This window comes from Balaenoptera physalus, assembly GCF_965194825.1.
Source record: "Balaenoptera physalus genome assembly, chromosome: 14".
Taxonomy (NCBI): domain Eukaryota; kingdom Metazoa; phylum Chordata; class Mammalia; order Artiodactyla; family Balaenopteridae; genus Balaenoptera; species Balaenoptera physalus.
The window spans coordinates 61,983,757-61,998,373 of NC_138893.1; the positions used below are offsets into that span (position 1 = coordinate 61,983,757).

At 37.9% G+C, this 14,617-nt stretch overlaps 1 protein-coding gene across 15 annotated transcripts in view; it reads left to right on the forward strand.

Moving 5' to 3' along the window:
- SGMS1 (sphingomyelin synthase 1) overlaps positions 1-14,617 on the forward strand; it is a 295,457-nt gene that overhangs the window by 230,156 nt on the left and 50,684 nt on the right. The window contains exon 1 of one of the 15 annotated variants that reach the window (XM_082423841.1): positions 10,683-12,023. The exons of the other annotated variants lie outside the window; for them this stretch is intronic. The gene's annotated coding sequence lies outside the window, so the exon portion shown is untranslated. Of the gene's footprint in view, positions 1-10,682; positions 12,024-14,617 lie in introns of those variants that run through there. 15 annotated transcript variants of the gene reach the window in all.

The following is a 14,617-nucleotide window of genomic DNA, read 5'->3' on the forward strand; positions in this document are numbered from 1 at the left end:
GGTAACTCACCTAAGATCATACAAGTGGTAGTTATTAGTGAAGGAAGGAGGAAGAATTTAACCCAGTCTTAGAGATTCCAAAGCTCATTTTAATCACTATGCCATATGGCTGCCTCATGTTTAAATATGTGTGTTCAAAACATTAGCCCTGAGCCAAACTCCATCCCCATTAGACACTCCTTATACTGGGAGAAGAAAAAAAAAAAAGAAGAATAACAACTTTGTGCCTGTTGAAAAAAGCAATGTGTATATTTCATTACTATTATTAAATTATATGATATATTGATTTATGTTTTGTGTATATATAGAGCAATATTAATAGAGAATTTTATATTTAAGGCAATTTAAAAATCACATGACACAGCCAAATCAAAGTTATATAAATTTTTACCAACAAAAATGAAAACTATTCATTATAAAGCTGTTCTGATTTTTTTCAAATAATTTCTACATCCTGCATCTCCAAATTATAAATACCATGTTTCTGTCTCTTTTTGCTACCCGGCTCTCTCAAACTTTTCTCTATACATATCGTTGGCACAAGTGAAGCTTATACTGTTTAATGCAAAAGATACAAGAAGAAAACCATCATTTTGTCTTACTAGAAATTGATATTTTGGAAAAATGAGTAGATTGTTTTAAAAGTTCAGGCCAAAGAGGAGAATGCAAAAAAAAAAAAAATCATCTATAAAATTTTTAAATCTTGATAAAATATAATTACAATGAAAATCTTTTTAACTTTAAAAGAAAAACAGAAGTGGATCATTTGGCTCTGTTCAAGTCTAAATAACTTAGTGATAAATTCTGGAAAATTCTTTGATGTAATAAAATTGTAGCACTATTTCAGTGCTAAAGATCTAACTTGAGATCACTTACTTTCTGAGCCTCACCAGCAAAATTGGTACAATAAACTTACCCAAAATTTTTGCTTCAAGAATTGGATAATTTTATAGTTTATAAAGCACCTTCACATAAGAGATTTAAGCATTCATTTTTTTTAAAGTTTTTTTTTTCCTTCTTAATAAGAATCTATTGTACTGTTGATTTTAACTCCTGAAGTTAATAACCTGCTTCTGAAGACTTTGACCTTTGTTATTTTGATTTATATGTATTAAGTGTTTCACAGAAATGCAGAAAACAAGTTGCTCTTTGCCAAGAAGTTACACCAACCAGCATACTGTGGTGCTATTTTTAATAGTATGTAATTCCTGTGGCCGTTTGATAAAATCAGAAGCTCATAAAATGAAGCCCAGAGTGACAGACCGAGGAAGTTCAGTTTCATGAGACCAGAGCTATTTCCAGCGGTTCTTTGAGAGGAACTCTAACTTGGATCTGTCTGCTAAATTTAGTGTGCCAGCTCCACAGTCGCTCCTCTCAGTTTCTGTTGATAACAGAGGACAAAGGTTGTGTCTGGGGGTTTTCAGCAGGAGGTGGGTGGGGAGAGGGCAAGTGTGTGTGTGTAATTGAGGGAGGGCATCCACTTTTAAAACAGCTATTTATTTATTTATGTTTGTTTATTATAGCCTTGTATTGATTAGAAAAATAATATGTTCATTATAATGAATTTTGAACTGTAAGAAGATAAGTAGAATTGTTAAGTCACCAGAGGTAACTGTCATCAGTTTGGTGTGTAGACCTAAAGTCTTATCTTCTGTGCGTAATGTATTCTATCTGCGATACAGTTATCACAAAACCACGATCATGCCATATATATATACTGAACAGAAACTTGCTTAAAATTTGCAATATAGAATATCACATGCATTTTTCCACATCATTGCACATTTTCCAAGAAGATTTAAATTATAATTTTGTGGAATTACTTATAAGGGTACTGATTCATTTAGTCGCTTTCTTATTGTTGAACCTGTGGACTCCTTTCTTCCCCCTGACATTGGTGCCGACTGAAACCCACAGGTCAAAAGTCAATTAACTGTAATCCCAATTCTTAATTCCCAAGTTTAGTACCGTGTAAAAGCTACCTAATATGAAAGGTATATATACGTGTATCCATCTAACAATCTAATTTTATCTAATAGTTTTAACCTGGTAGTACCAGAGAATTAAAAAGAAGAAGAGGAAGATGAAGGCCTGTCTCCTACCCTTGTGCTTTACAGATGGAGAGCAGGGTTGCCTGAAATGCCACTTTCTTCTTCGTCACACTGTACAGCAAAGGGATGTGAACATTTAGCAAGTGATGGGTTAGGATTTCATTCCTTCCTGAACCGCCCCATGTCCCCTTCCACACTGCAGTTAAGCCCCTGCAAGGTGGATGGGAAAAAGACAAGAGGCAAAGACAGATGGATTCATCAGGGCCACGCAGAGCTGCCTTACCCCACCTGGGCCTGCGGCGGGGCCACTCATGACTCCGTTCAGCTCAGCGGCTGAGCATGGTTGGCTTTTTGTTTTTAACATTTTTAAAAATTTGTGGCAAAATATACATAACATCACTTTTACCATTTTAACCATTTTAAGTGCACAATTTAGTGGTATTAAGTATATGCATTTCTTGTACAACCATCACCAGTGTCCATCTCCAGAACTTATCACCCCAAACTAAAGCTCTTTAATTGTTTTTTAAATGTTAAAATTCAGAACAAAAACAGGGTTCTAGGGGCAAAGCAATTTGATTTGAAGTAAACTGCAAATAGGGATGAAGGAAACTCACATGAGGACTTTTCCCCGCTGTCCCTTCTCTCTCCACTTCCGATTACTTTCTTAAAGACAAAATCTGTGGTCATGGCAGCACCACGCTTCTGCATAGGTAGTGCTCCCAGAGTCCTTTGCTCTTGTTTGCACCTCAGTACACTTTCCCAGAATGGCTTGTTCAGAACACTCTTCTCAAATTGTTTTACATTCCATGGGAATCAGACAATACCGTTAAAATTCTCAGTTATATATTTGCTTTAATGTTCATTCGTTTGAAAAAAAATTGCCAGTACATTAAATATCTGTTTTCATGGATATTGTTGCCTAGGACAAGACAGTGTTTCGTGGTTTTTTTTTTGAATTTTATTTCATTTATTTTTTTATACAGCAGGTTCTTCTTAGTTATCCATTTTATACATATTAGTGTATGTATGTCAATCCCAATCTCCCAATTCATCACACCACCAACCCCGCCCCACGGCTTTCCCCCCTTGGTGTCCATATGTTTGTTCTCTACATCTGTGTCTCAATTTCTGCCCTGCAAACCGGTTCATCTGTACCATTTTTCTAGAATCCATATATATGCGTTAATATACGATATGTTTTTCTCTTTCTGACTTACTTCACTCTGTATGACAGTCTCTAGATCCATCCACGTCTCTACAAATGACCCAATTTCGTTCCTTTTTATGGCTGAGTAATATTCCATTGTATATATGTACCACATCTTCTTTATCCATTCATCTGTCGATGGGCATTTAGGTTGCTTCCGTGACCTGGCTATTGTAAATAGTGCTGCAATGAACATTGGGGTGCATGTGTCTTTTTGAATTATGGTTTCCTCAGGGTGTATGCCCAGTAGTGGGATTGCTGGGTCATATGGTAATTCTGTTTTTAGTTTTTTAAGGAGCCTCCATACTGTTCTCCATAGTGGCTGTATCAATTTACATTCCCACCAAAAATGCAAGAGGGTTCCCTTTTCTCCACACCCTCTCGAGCATTTGTTGTTTGTAGATTTTGTGATGATGCCCATTCTAACTGGTGTGAGGTGATACCTCATTGTAGTTTTGATTTGCATTTCTCTAATAATTAGTGATGTTGAGCAGCTTTTCATGTGCTTCTCGGCCATCTGTATGTTTTCTTTGGAGAAATGTCTAGATCTTCTGCCGATTTCTGGATTGAGTTGATTGTTTTTTTAATACTGAGCTGCATGAGCTGTTTATATATTTTGGAGATTAATCCTTTGTCTGTTGATTTGTTTGCAAATATTTTCTCCCATTCTGAGGGTCGTCTTTTCATCTTGTTTGTAGTTTCCTTTGCTGTGCCAAAGCTTTGAAGTTTCATTAGGTCCCTTATTTTTGTTTTTATTTCCATTACTCTAGGAGGTGGATCAAAACAGATCTTGCTGTGATTTATATCAAAGAGTGTTCTTCCTATGTTTTCCTCTAAGAGTTTTATAGTGTCTGGTCTTCCATTTAGGTCTCTAATCCATTTTGAGTTTATTTTTGTGTATGGTGTTAGGGAGTGTTCTAATTTCATTCTTTTACATGTAGATGTCCAGTTTTCCCAGCACCACTTATTGAAGAGACTGTCGTTTCTCCATTGTATATCCTTGCCTCCTTTGTCATAGATTAGTTGACCATAGGTGCATAGGTTTATCTCTGGGCTTTCTATCCTGTTCCATTGATCTATGTTTCTGTTTTTGTGCCAGTACCATATTGTCTTGATTACTGTAGCTTTGTAGTATAGTCTGAAGTCAGGAAGTCTGATTCCTCCAGCTTTTTTTTTTTCCCTCAAGACCGTTTTGGCTATTCAGGGTCTTTTGTATCTCCATACAAATTTTAAGATTTTTTCTTCTAGTTCTGTAAAAAATGCCATTGGTAATTTGATAGAGATTGCATTGAATCTGTAGATTGCTTTGGGTAGTATAGTCATTTTCACAGTATTGATTCTTCTAATCCAAGAACATGGTATATCTCTCCATCTGTTTGTATCATCTTTAATTTCTTTCATCATTGTCTTATAGTTTTGTGCATACAGGTCTTTTGTCTCCCTAGGTAGGTTTATTCCTAAGTATTTTATTCTTTTTGTTGCAGTGGTAAATGGGAGTGTTTCCTTAATTTCTCTTTCAGACTTTTCATCCTTAGTGTATAGGAATGCAAGAGATTTCTGTGCATTAATTTTGTATCCTGCGAATTTACCAAATTCAGTGGTTAGCTCTAGTACTTTTCTGGTGGCATCTTTAGGATTCTCTATGTATAGTGTCATGTTATCTGCAAACAGTGACAGTTTTACTTCTTTTCCAATTTGTATTCCTTTTATTTCTTTTTCTTCTCTGATTGCCGTGGCTAGGACTTCCAAAACTATGTTGAATAAGAGTGGTGAGTGTGGGCAACCTTGTCTTGTTCCTGATCTTAGAGGAAATGCTTTCAGTTTTTCACCATTGAGAATGATGTTTCCTGTGGGTTTGTCATATATGGCCTTTATTATGTTGAGGTAGGTTCCCTCTATGCCCACTTTCTGGAGAGTTTTTATCATAAATGGGTGTTGAATTTTGTCAAAAGCTTTCTCTGCATCTATTGAGATGATAATATGGTTTTTTTCTTCAGTTTGTTAATATGATGTATCATCTTGATTGATTTGCGTATATTGAAGAATCCTTGCATCCCTGGGATAAATTCCACTTGGTCATGGTGTATGATCCTTTTAATGTGTTGCTGGATTCTGTGTGCTAGTATTTTGTTGAGGATTTTTGCATCTATATTCATGAGTGATACTGGTCTGTAATTTTCTTTTTTTTCAGTATCTTTGTCTGGTTTTGGTATCAGGGTGATGGTGGCCTCATAGAATGAGTTTGGGAGTGTTCCTTCCTCTGCAGTTTTTTGGAAGAGTTTGACAAGGATGGGTGTTAGCTCTTCTCTAAATGTTTGATAGAATTCACCTGTGGGGGCTTCCCTGGTGGCGCAGTGGTTAAGAATCCGCCTGCCAATGCAGGGGACACGGGTTCGAGCCCTGGTCCAGGAAGATCCCACATGCTGCGGAGCAACTACGCCCGTGCGCCACAACTACTGAGCCTGCACTCTAGAGCCCACGAGCCACAACTACTGACACCTGTGAGCCACAACTACTGGGGTCCATGTGCCTGGAGCCCATGCTCCACAACAGGAGAAGCCACTGCATTGAGAAGCCCACACACCCCAACGAAGAGCGGCCCCCGCTCGCCGCAACTAGAGAAAGCCCGCGCGCAGCAACGGAGACCCAACACAGCCAAAATAAATAAATTTATTAAAAAAAAAAAAAAGAATTTACCTGTGAAGCCATCTGGTCCTGGACTTTTGTTTGTTGGAAGATTTTTAATCATAGTTTCAATTTCATTACTTGTGATTGGTCTGTTCATATTTTCTGTATCTTCCTGGTTCAGTCTTGGAAGGTTATACTTTTCTAAAAATTTGTCCATTTCTTCCAGTTTGTCCATTTTATTGGCATAGAGTTGCTTGTAGTAGTCTCTTAGGATGCTTTGTATTTCTGTGGTGTCTGTTGTAACTTCTCCTTTTCATTTCTAATTTTATTGATTTGAGTCCTCTCCCTCTTTTTCTTGATGAGTCTGGCTAATGGTTTATCAATTTTGTTTATCTTCTCAAAGAACCAGCTTCTAGTTCTGTTGATCTTTGCTATTGTTTTCTTTGTGTCTATTTCATTTATTTCTGCTCTGATCTTTATGATTTCTTTCCTTCTACTAACTTTGGGTTTTGTTTGTTCTTCTTTCTCTAGTTCCTTTAGGTGCAAGTTTAGATTGTTTATTTGAGATATTTGTTGTTTCTTGAGGTAGGATTGTATTGCTATAAACTTCCCTCTTAGAACTACTTTTGCTGCATCCCATAGGTTTTGGATCATCGTGTTTTCTTTGTCATTTGTCTCTAGGTATTTTTTGATTTCCTCTTTGATTTCTTCAGTGATCTCTTGGTTATTTAGTAACATATTGTTTAGCCTCCATGTGTTTGTGTTTTTTATGCTTTTTTCCCTGTAATTCATTTCTAATCTCATAGCGTTGTGGTCAGAAAAGATGCTTGATATGATTTCAATTTTCTTAAATTTACTGAGGCTTGATTTGTGACCCAAGATGTGATCTATGCTAGAGAATGTTCCATGCGCACTTGAGAAGAAAGTGTAATCTGCTGTTTGTGGATGGAATGTCCTATAGATATCAATTAAATCTATCTGGTCTACTGTGTCATTTAAAGCTTGTGTTTCCTTATTAATTTTCATTTTGGGTGATCTGTCCATTGGTATAAGTGAGGTGTTAAAGTCCCCCACTATTATTGTGTTTCTGTCGATTTCCTCTTTTATAGCTGCTCGCAGTTGCCTTATGTATTGAGGTGCTCCTATGTTGGGTGCATATATATTTATAATTGTTATATCTTCTTCTTGGATTGATCCCTGATCATTATGTAGTGTCCTTCCTTGTCTCTTGTAACATTCTTTATTTTAAAGTCTATTTTATCTGATATGAGTATTGCTACTCCAGCTTTCTTTTGATTTCCATTTGCATGGAATATCTTTTTCCATCCCCTTACTTTCAGTCTGTATGTGTCCCTAGGTCTGAAGTGGGTCTCTTGTAAACAGCATATATATGGATCTAGGACTAGACAGTTTTAAAAAAGAAGGCAGAGTACAAGCCAATTTGAAGAACACTGTTAAATAAATAATTGTCCAGGTAATATAGCTGGTAAATTGGGGCACAAATAAGTAATGTTTGGGAAATGGGTTCTGAATGGTCCTTGAGAAGGCCACACATCACTCCATTGCAGCGTCTGGCAGCAGGATGAAGCCAGGTAGGCAGTGACCTGTAGATGTCTCTACAGATTCTGCTAATGGGCTGGTTAGGAGCTCAAGGGCCTGGAGAAACTGGGAAAGTCCCTGCCTCTTTCTAGTCTGGGTTCCCGGGAACATGCTCCAGACCTGGGTAGCCCCATTTCTATAATTGTGTTCTTCTTCGGGTCATGTTTTTACTGCTTGCAAGATCAGAAAGAGAGGAGATTAAATAGTCTGCATTGTAGAACCCTGTCTCTATTCAAATTGTGGATAAAAAGAGAAAGGTTTAGTTTGGTGACCATGTCGGTCTTGGTTGGTGGAGCTTTCTGAGGAATGCCCACGCTGGGTGAGTCTGCTGTGAATTTTGACACTTACGCAAGCATCAGAGTTAAGGATGAAGGATGGTCTCAGCTCTAGGACAGAACAGCAGTGCCTGCCAGGGGCTTCGGAAGGGAGCAGGGAGCTGCTCTCCTGATCCTTCTTCCCTTCTGTTTTTCTTTACTTTTATGCTCACCAGAACTGCCACTGCCAGCAAGGTTGGGGCAGGTCCCAAGCAACATGGGTTTTCAAAGAGGGAGAGGAGTAGAAATCCCAAGAAGATACAGCTGCAAGAGAAGGTGAATTTCATGACCTCCTAGCTTGGGCAGCTGATCCCAGATGGACATTTATATTTTAAAAGACATGTGTAACTCTGGACTTGAGAATTCTTTGGTAGTCATTTTTCCCTTCCCTCTTCTTCTCTTTCTCCTTTTCCTCTTGCATTCTCTCTAATCTTTTTAAGTGCAGACTGATATGTGATTATTGCATATACACCATGTATAAACAAGTGAAATTCCCTCACCCACTCCAGTTCTCCATCCCTGTTCCCCCATAGCCTCTGTGTTGTATATACTTCCAGACTTTCTATGCTTATACATACACATACACATTTACAGCAAAATATACCCATTTTACTACACAGGCACCTTTATCAGCTAAGCCATGGAGCCTGCCTTGAAATATATACATTTTAAAATGAAAATAATATGTATTTCTGTATCACAGACACATTGCTATCTACAGATAAACCTCATTCTTTCCTACACCTCATTCTTTGAAATGACTGCATGGTATTCTGTTGTGAGGAGGTACCACATTTATTTATCCATACCACAATGAAGGATGTTTAGATGCATTTGGAAATTCTGCTGTGTGAACAGGGCTGCAGGGAACATTTTTGAACGTATGTCTTGACTCAGTTGTTAATATTTCTGAAGCAAGATTATTAGAAATGGAATTTCTGGAGCATAAAGTATGTTACAGATTTTGATAAGTAGTGTCACATTGCCTTACGTAAAGGTTGTGGCAGTATTAACTAATTTTTTTAAATTGTTTTTGCCTTTACTGAATCTTAGCATATATTATTTGTACTTACCTCCTATTTCATACTTTGAGCACTTTTTGTTCCATATATCCTACCTTAGCATGTTCTCTTTGCTACGCTACTGGATTATGAATTGTCATTGTCAGGGATACATAGTGCTTTAAGAGTAGGTGCTCAATACAATAATGAGCTTTAGATACAAAAATAAATAATTCCACTCCTTCATTCACTCATGCATTCAACAAATATTTATTAAGAGCCTCTTCTGTGCTAGATGTTATACTAGTCCATTGAAGGTTTTAGGTCTGGCTTATTTATTTTTACTCAAGTTTGGAGTATTTCTGAATAAAAGTTTCCAATTAGTTCACAGATACTTCTTGGAATATTATGGGTCTTATGCTGTAATGGATTGGATAGGGGCAGAGAGAACGTGCCAGCAAAGATTCTTTGCCAGAGCATATGGTAGGATGGAATTGCAGCTTACTAAGCTGAAGAAGGCATGCAAGAGGAGTAGGTTTGGAGAAGAGTCGGAATTTGGTTTTTGGTCATTTTAACCTGGTTAAGCAGGAACAGTGCTGTATGTGTCCCAGTTTCCCAGAATGCCTGTGACAATGCTTTATGCATAGTAGGTGCTTAATAAATGTTTGGTTTTATTTGGATTCAGTGATTTGGCTTTTATTAATATGTCTAATTTTCAGTCCTTAGCTCTTCAGTGCTCGCTTTGTTTATGCCAAAAAGAAAAGCTCATTAGGAATATAAATAGAAGATAAATTTGGGCTGGGTCTTCAGTGAAGTTGATGTGCCTCTTGCCTTTCCAGAGTGCTTTGGTAATAGGCTCCCTGAATGCTGATCATCAAGTTCCTTCAATGAACAGGATCTCTATAATATATACTTAGCTCTATACAAAAAGAACTTAATTTAGATATGCGGATCTTTTATTATGTATGTAGTTTAATTCTTCTAGCGTAGGTGTGGAACACGATCAAACATGGAATGGACACCCATGGGACTTCCACTGTTATTTTATGGTAAGAATGTAGTTTTCAGAAATAATCTGGAAAGCCGTTTTTGGCGTATTAGGGGCTAAATTTTACCCCTCCCCATTACTGAGACATTGAGAGTTTCTTTTCCCCTAGATGTAGTACATAATTGTTCTTAGTCACTTTTCCAATTTCGATCTTCATGACTGGTGTTTGGTTCTTCTACAGATCAAATCCATATTTTCCCTTGCTCTTTGTTTCTCTTTTATACTGAAATAACTTGTGGCATTTGCAAGTTAAATTCTTTGATCTCACAGTTTACATCTTTAGATCATTTGACAAGATTCTGAAATTCTTTTAATGAGTTATGTCACCTTTTCAGGTTATGATAACATAATGTTCTCATTGTATGTGAAACTGACATTTTGTCAAGTGGTTTAGGTGTTAATGCATACAGAATTTTGAAAAGAAATGAGCACTACATGATCTGAGCATCAAAAAACGCAACTCAGGACAGTGATACTTACAGTTCTATTTTAGTGGCCAGGGCCTATTGAGGAATGAATAATTAGGGACATGGCATCTCCATGCCATGTTGCTTAGATGTGCCTATATTATTGTTCCAACCACTGTCTCAACAGCTAATGCAGATTAATGAACAACAAATCTATAAAGGATCTGGGAGTTATCGTACCTTCAGAAGCATGTTGAGAAACATCTGTAAGCTTTCATATTTAGGCTCTGTTTCTTACTGTGACACTCTTAAAAATCTGATTAAACATACTACTAAGGAGGATTTTGGTAACTTTGAAAAGTGTGAGGGCTTAATTTCGGGTGGAAAATGGCTGTGTACACAATTTGAAAAAAAAAACAAGTATTTTTGCTTTAATTATTGTATAAATGTGAAGTTTTAAATTTTGTTTGAATACTTTTGGTTTTTCTGTTATAGCATTGACTCTGCATTTTCTTTTAATTTACTTATAACAAAGAATACAAATTAAGGAACCTCTCTGAGCCTTCTCTTTAGGCATAACAATTGGATAGCGATTCCTTCTACATGTTTAAGAAATTAAGTTCCTACCAACAGGGCTCAATGTTATTTTCTTCTCATACTAAATTAAGTCTAAAAGGAAAAAATGGTATGATTAAAGGAAATATGTTTTCCCATCTGAAAATCCTAGCTGTATTTCTTTTCAGGAGATTTTTTTAAATTAATTTTTTGATGAAATGGTTTATGGATTTATTCTTTTTTTAATACTTGGGAGTTTTAAAGAAAATACATGAGTTTTATTGAGAATGATCTGGTCATCCCCACATTATGGAGAATCTGGGTTTAAGACCTATGTTCTTAGAATCAAATATAGTCAGCTACCTTCCTTCTCTAGTGTTTATTTTTTCACTCATGAAACAGATATTTATATTGAGTGCCTACTGTGTGCTAGCTCTCAAGGATACAATAGTGAAAAAACACAAGAGACCTTCCATCCTGGAGCTTCCGTTCTGGCAGGGCAGAAAGACACTCAGCAAGTAAGATGATGATGTAGGTAAGAGGATGATCATGAAAGGCTTGGTGAAGAGATGACATATAAGAGTGGAGGCCTGAATATGTGGCATATATATTGTATTATGATGTATTAATAACATGTGGATCAGAGAGAAGCAAAAGTTAAGGACAAATGTAATTTTTTGTGAGATGTACATTTAATACTTTTTAACATTTAGCTGATAATACCTTTGAATGCCAATTAAACATTACACCCCCTTCAAAAAAAAAAAAAAGAAAGAAGAGTGGAGGCCTGAAAGTTGAGTGAAAGCCAATAGTGAAGAAAGAATAGGGTGAAAGTGTCCCAGGTAGCTGTAACAGCATGTTCAAAGGTCCTGGGGTGGTTAGGAACTAAAAAAGACTAGCATAGTAGATGTGTAGTGTGCGGTGGAGGTACTTGGCCATGCAAAGGCAGGACGAGTCTTGTAAGCTGTATAACAATTAAGTGTGGATTTTATTCTAAGAGCAGTGGGAAGCACTGCAGGATTTCAAAGATGGGAAGCACACAGTTGGAGAAGTTCTCTTTGCCACCCTATGGAGAAAGCACTTGGCGTTTGGACACAAGACTATCATTGAGGAGGCTGTGGCAGTAATTCAAATGAAATGTGGTGTTGGCTAAACCATGGTGGTTGTATGAAGTAAAGAGAAGTAAATGGATTCATGAGGAACTTCACAGGTACAATTAGCAGAACTTAGACCCTTGGTGACACTGTTGTTTTTTTAAAATTATGGTTCTTTTTCATCTTTGCCAACTCAATAGCTGAAGAATGGCACCTCGCTGTAATTTTTCTTTTTCTTTTTTTTTTTAAACTTGTGAGATTGATTTTTTTGACTTTGTGTGTGTGTGTGTGTGTGTGTGTGTGTGTGTGTTTGGCCTGTTTGTAATCTTTGTTTGTTTAAAGTCTTTTCCTTAATTGATTTTTTTTTTTTTTTTTTAATTTTTGGTTGTGTTGGGTCTTCGTTTCTATGCGAGGGCTTTCTCCAGTTGCGGCAAGCGGAGGCCACTCTTCATCGCGGTGCACGGGCCTCTCACTATCGTGGCTTCTCTTGTTGCGGAGCGCAGGCTCAGTAGTTGTGGCTCACGGGCCTAGTTGCTCCGCGGCATGTGGGATCTTCCCAGACCAGGGCTCGAACCCGTGTCCCCTGCATTAGCCGGCAGATTCTCAACCACTGCGCCACCAAGGAAGCCCTCCTTAATTGATTTTTAAGAGCTCTTCATATTTGTAATCTATGACAGATTTAAAAAACAATTTTGTCTGGTGTTGTTTGTCCTTTAATTTCATCTATGGAGTATTTTGACTGGTATTTTTATGGTTATTTGTTTAAAGCTATATTTTATACACTTAGTGTCATGTGTGTTAATGTTAGAGACTTCATAAATGCCTGTGAACTTGCATTGAGTTGAGAGAACACTTTATATATGACTCATTTTGAACTTAGTTCACTATAACATAACACAGTGATATATGTTCAAGGCTTTTTAAGACCAAAGAACTTGGGACTTCCCTGGTGACGCAGTGGTTAAGAATCTGCCTGCCAATGCAGGGGACACGGGTTCCATCCCTGGTCTGGTAAGATCCCACATGCCGTGGAGCAACTAAGCCCATGCACCACAGCTACTGAGCCTGCGCTCTGGAGCCTGTGAGCCACAACTACTGAGCCCATGTGCTACAACTACTGAAGCCTGTGTGCCTAGAGCCTGTGCTCGGCGACAAGAGAAGCCACCACAAGGGGAAGCCCACGCACCGCAGCAATGAGTAGCCCCCGCTCACTGCAACTAGAGAAAGCCCGTGCACAGCAACAAAGACCCAATGCAGCCATAAATAAATAAATAAATAAACAAATAAATAAATAAATTTATTTTTTAAAAAAAGCAAAGAACTTATGTCACCTAATGCCCGATAGCCTAGCTGTGGTCGTTCAGATCTTTTAATTTTATCATGCCTTAAAAAAAAAGTTAACTAATTTTACAACTTATGTAATTTTACATATTTTTACATCACTGACTTAGTTGCAAGGTTCTAATTTTGTTGCATTAAGTTATAGTTATGGAAGCTAGAAAATAAAGCTTATTACGTTTTTATATAAACCAAGAATAAATATTTAAGTGATTGTCTTAAGGTTAGTGCTTCTGGTAAACTGTGTGTTTTTTGTATATTTATTTTTCTTAATTTATTTTTGTCTGCGTTGGGTCTTCATTGCTGTGCGTGGGCCTTCGTTGCTGTGCGTGGGCTTGCTCTAGTTGCAGTGGGCAGGGGCTACTCTTTGTTGCAGTGCGCAGGCTTCTCACTGTGGTGGCTTCTCTTGTTGCGGAGCACGGGCTCTAGAGCACAGGCTCAGTAGTTGTGGCGCACGGGCTTAGGTGCTCCGCGGCGTGTGGGATCTTCCTGGACCAGGGATCGAACCCGTGTCCCCTGCATTGGCAGGTGGATTCTTAACCACTGCACCACCAGGGAAGTCCCTGTCTGTTCTTTAATTGTAGGGTTTTGTACTTCTTTGAGATCCTACACCCCAGACATGGTCTTGTTTAGGTGAGATTGCAGGATAACTCAGATATGCAGTGTGTTGTCTGGAAAACTGTGGAAATGGCCGTATTGCTAATTGTAGAGTCACTAGATCCACGTTATAATCACATGGGTATAGTGTAAGGAGCATCAATTGATGATTTAGAAAACAGGGGTTCTAGTTTTTGCAATGCCACACATAGTTGTATTGCTTAGGTGTAGGGTCTGTGTTGGAAGATGTCTCTAAAATCCTTCCTAGTTTGGGAAAGGTGCTGGGATGAGTCTGTAATTTGATAGACTTTCTGCTGCCCCCTGGTGGTATTCTACCTTAGCCAAAGCAAAAGCTTTTACAGGTCCCTTTACAACCTGAGACTGTGCTCCAGTGCTGACCAACTTGGTGGATGAGGAGCATCCCTTCAGTGCAGCTGAGCTTTGATGCTGCTACCCATTGGTCAGTTGATACAGAAGCTCAGTGAAGATGGGCCCTGTAAGTTTGGGAAATTATCAGATCGCTAGAACCAAGAAGACATGGTCAATGAAGCCCAGAGAAAAGCTGATGAGTTGATGGGTATTCATTTTTAAGAGTTGGTATACTTGCTGTCAGAAAAAAATGCTTAATGTATTTTTTTTTTTTGAGTGTGGAGATAAAGGTAAAGAAGACGTACACTTGCTTTCCCTGAAATCCAGGAGACCAGGGAAGGAGACAAGTATAGATTTAGAAGAGATTAGATAGACCTTTTCTCACTGAAATGGAAAGGCTTTGGTT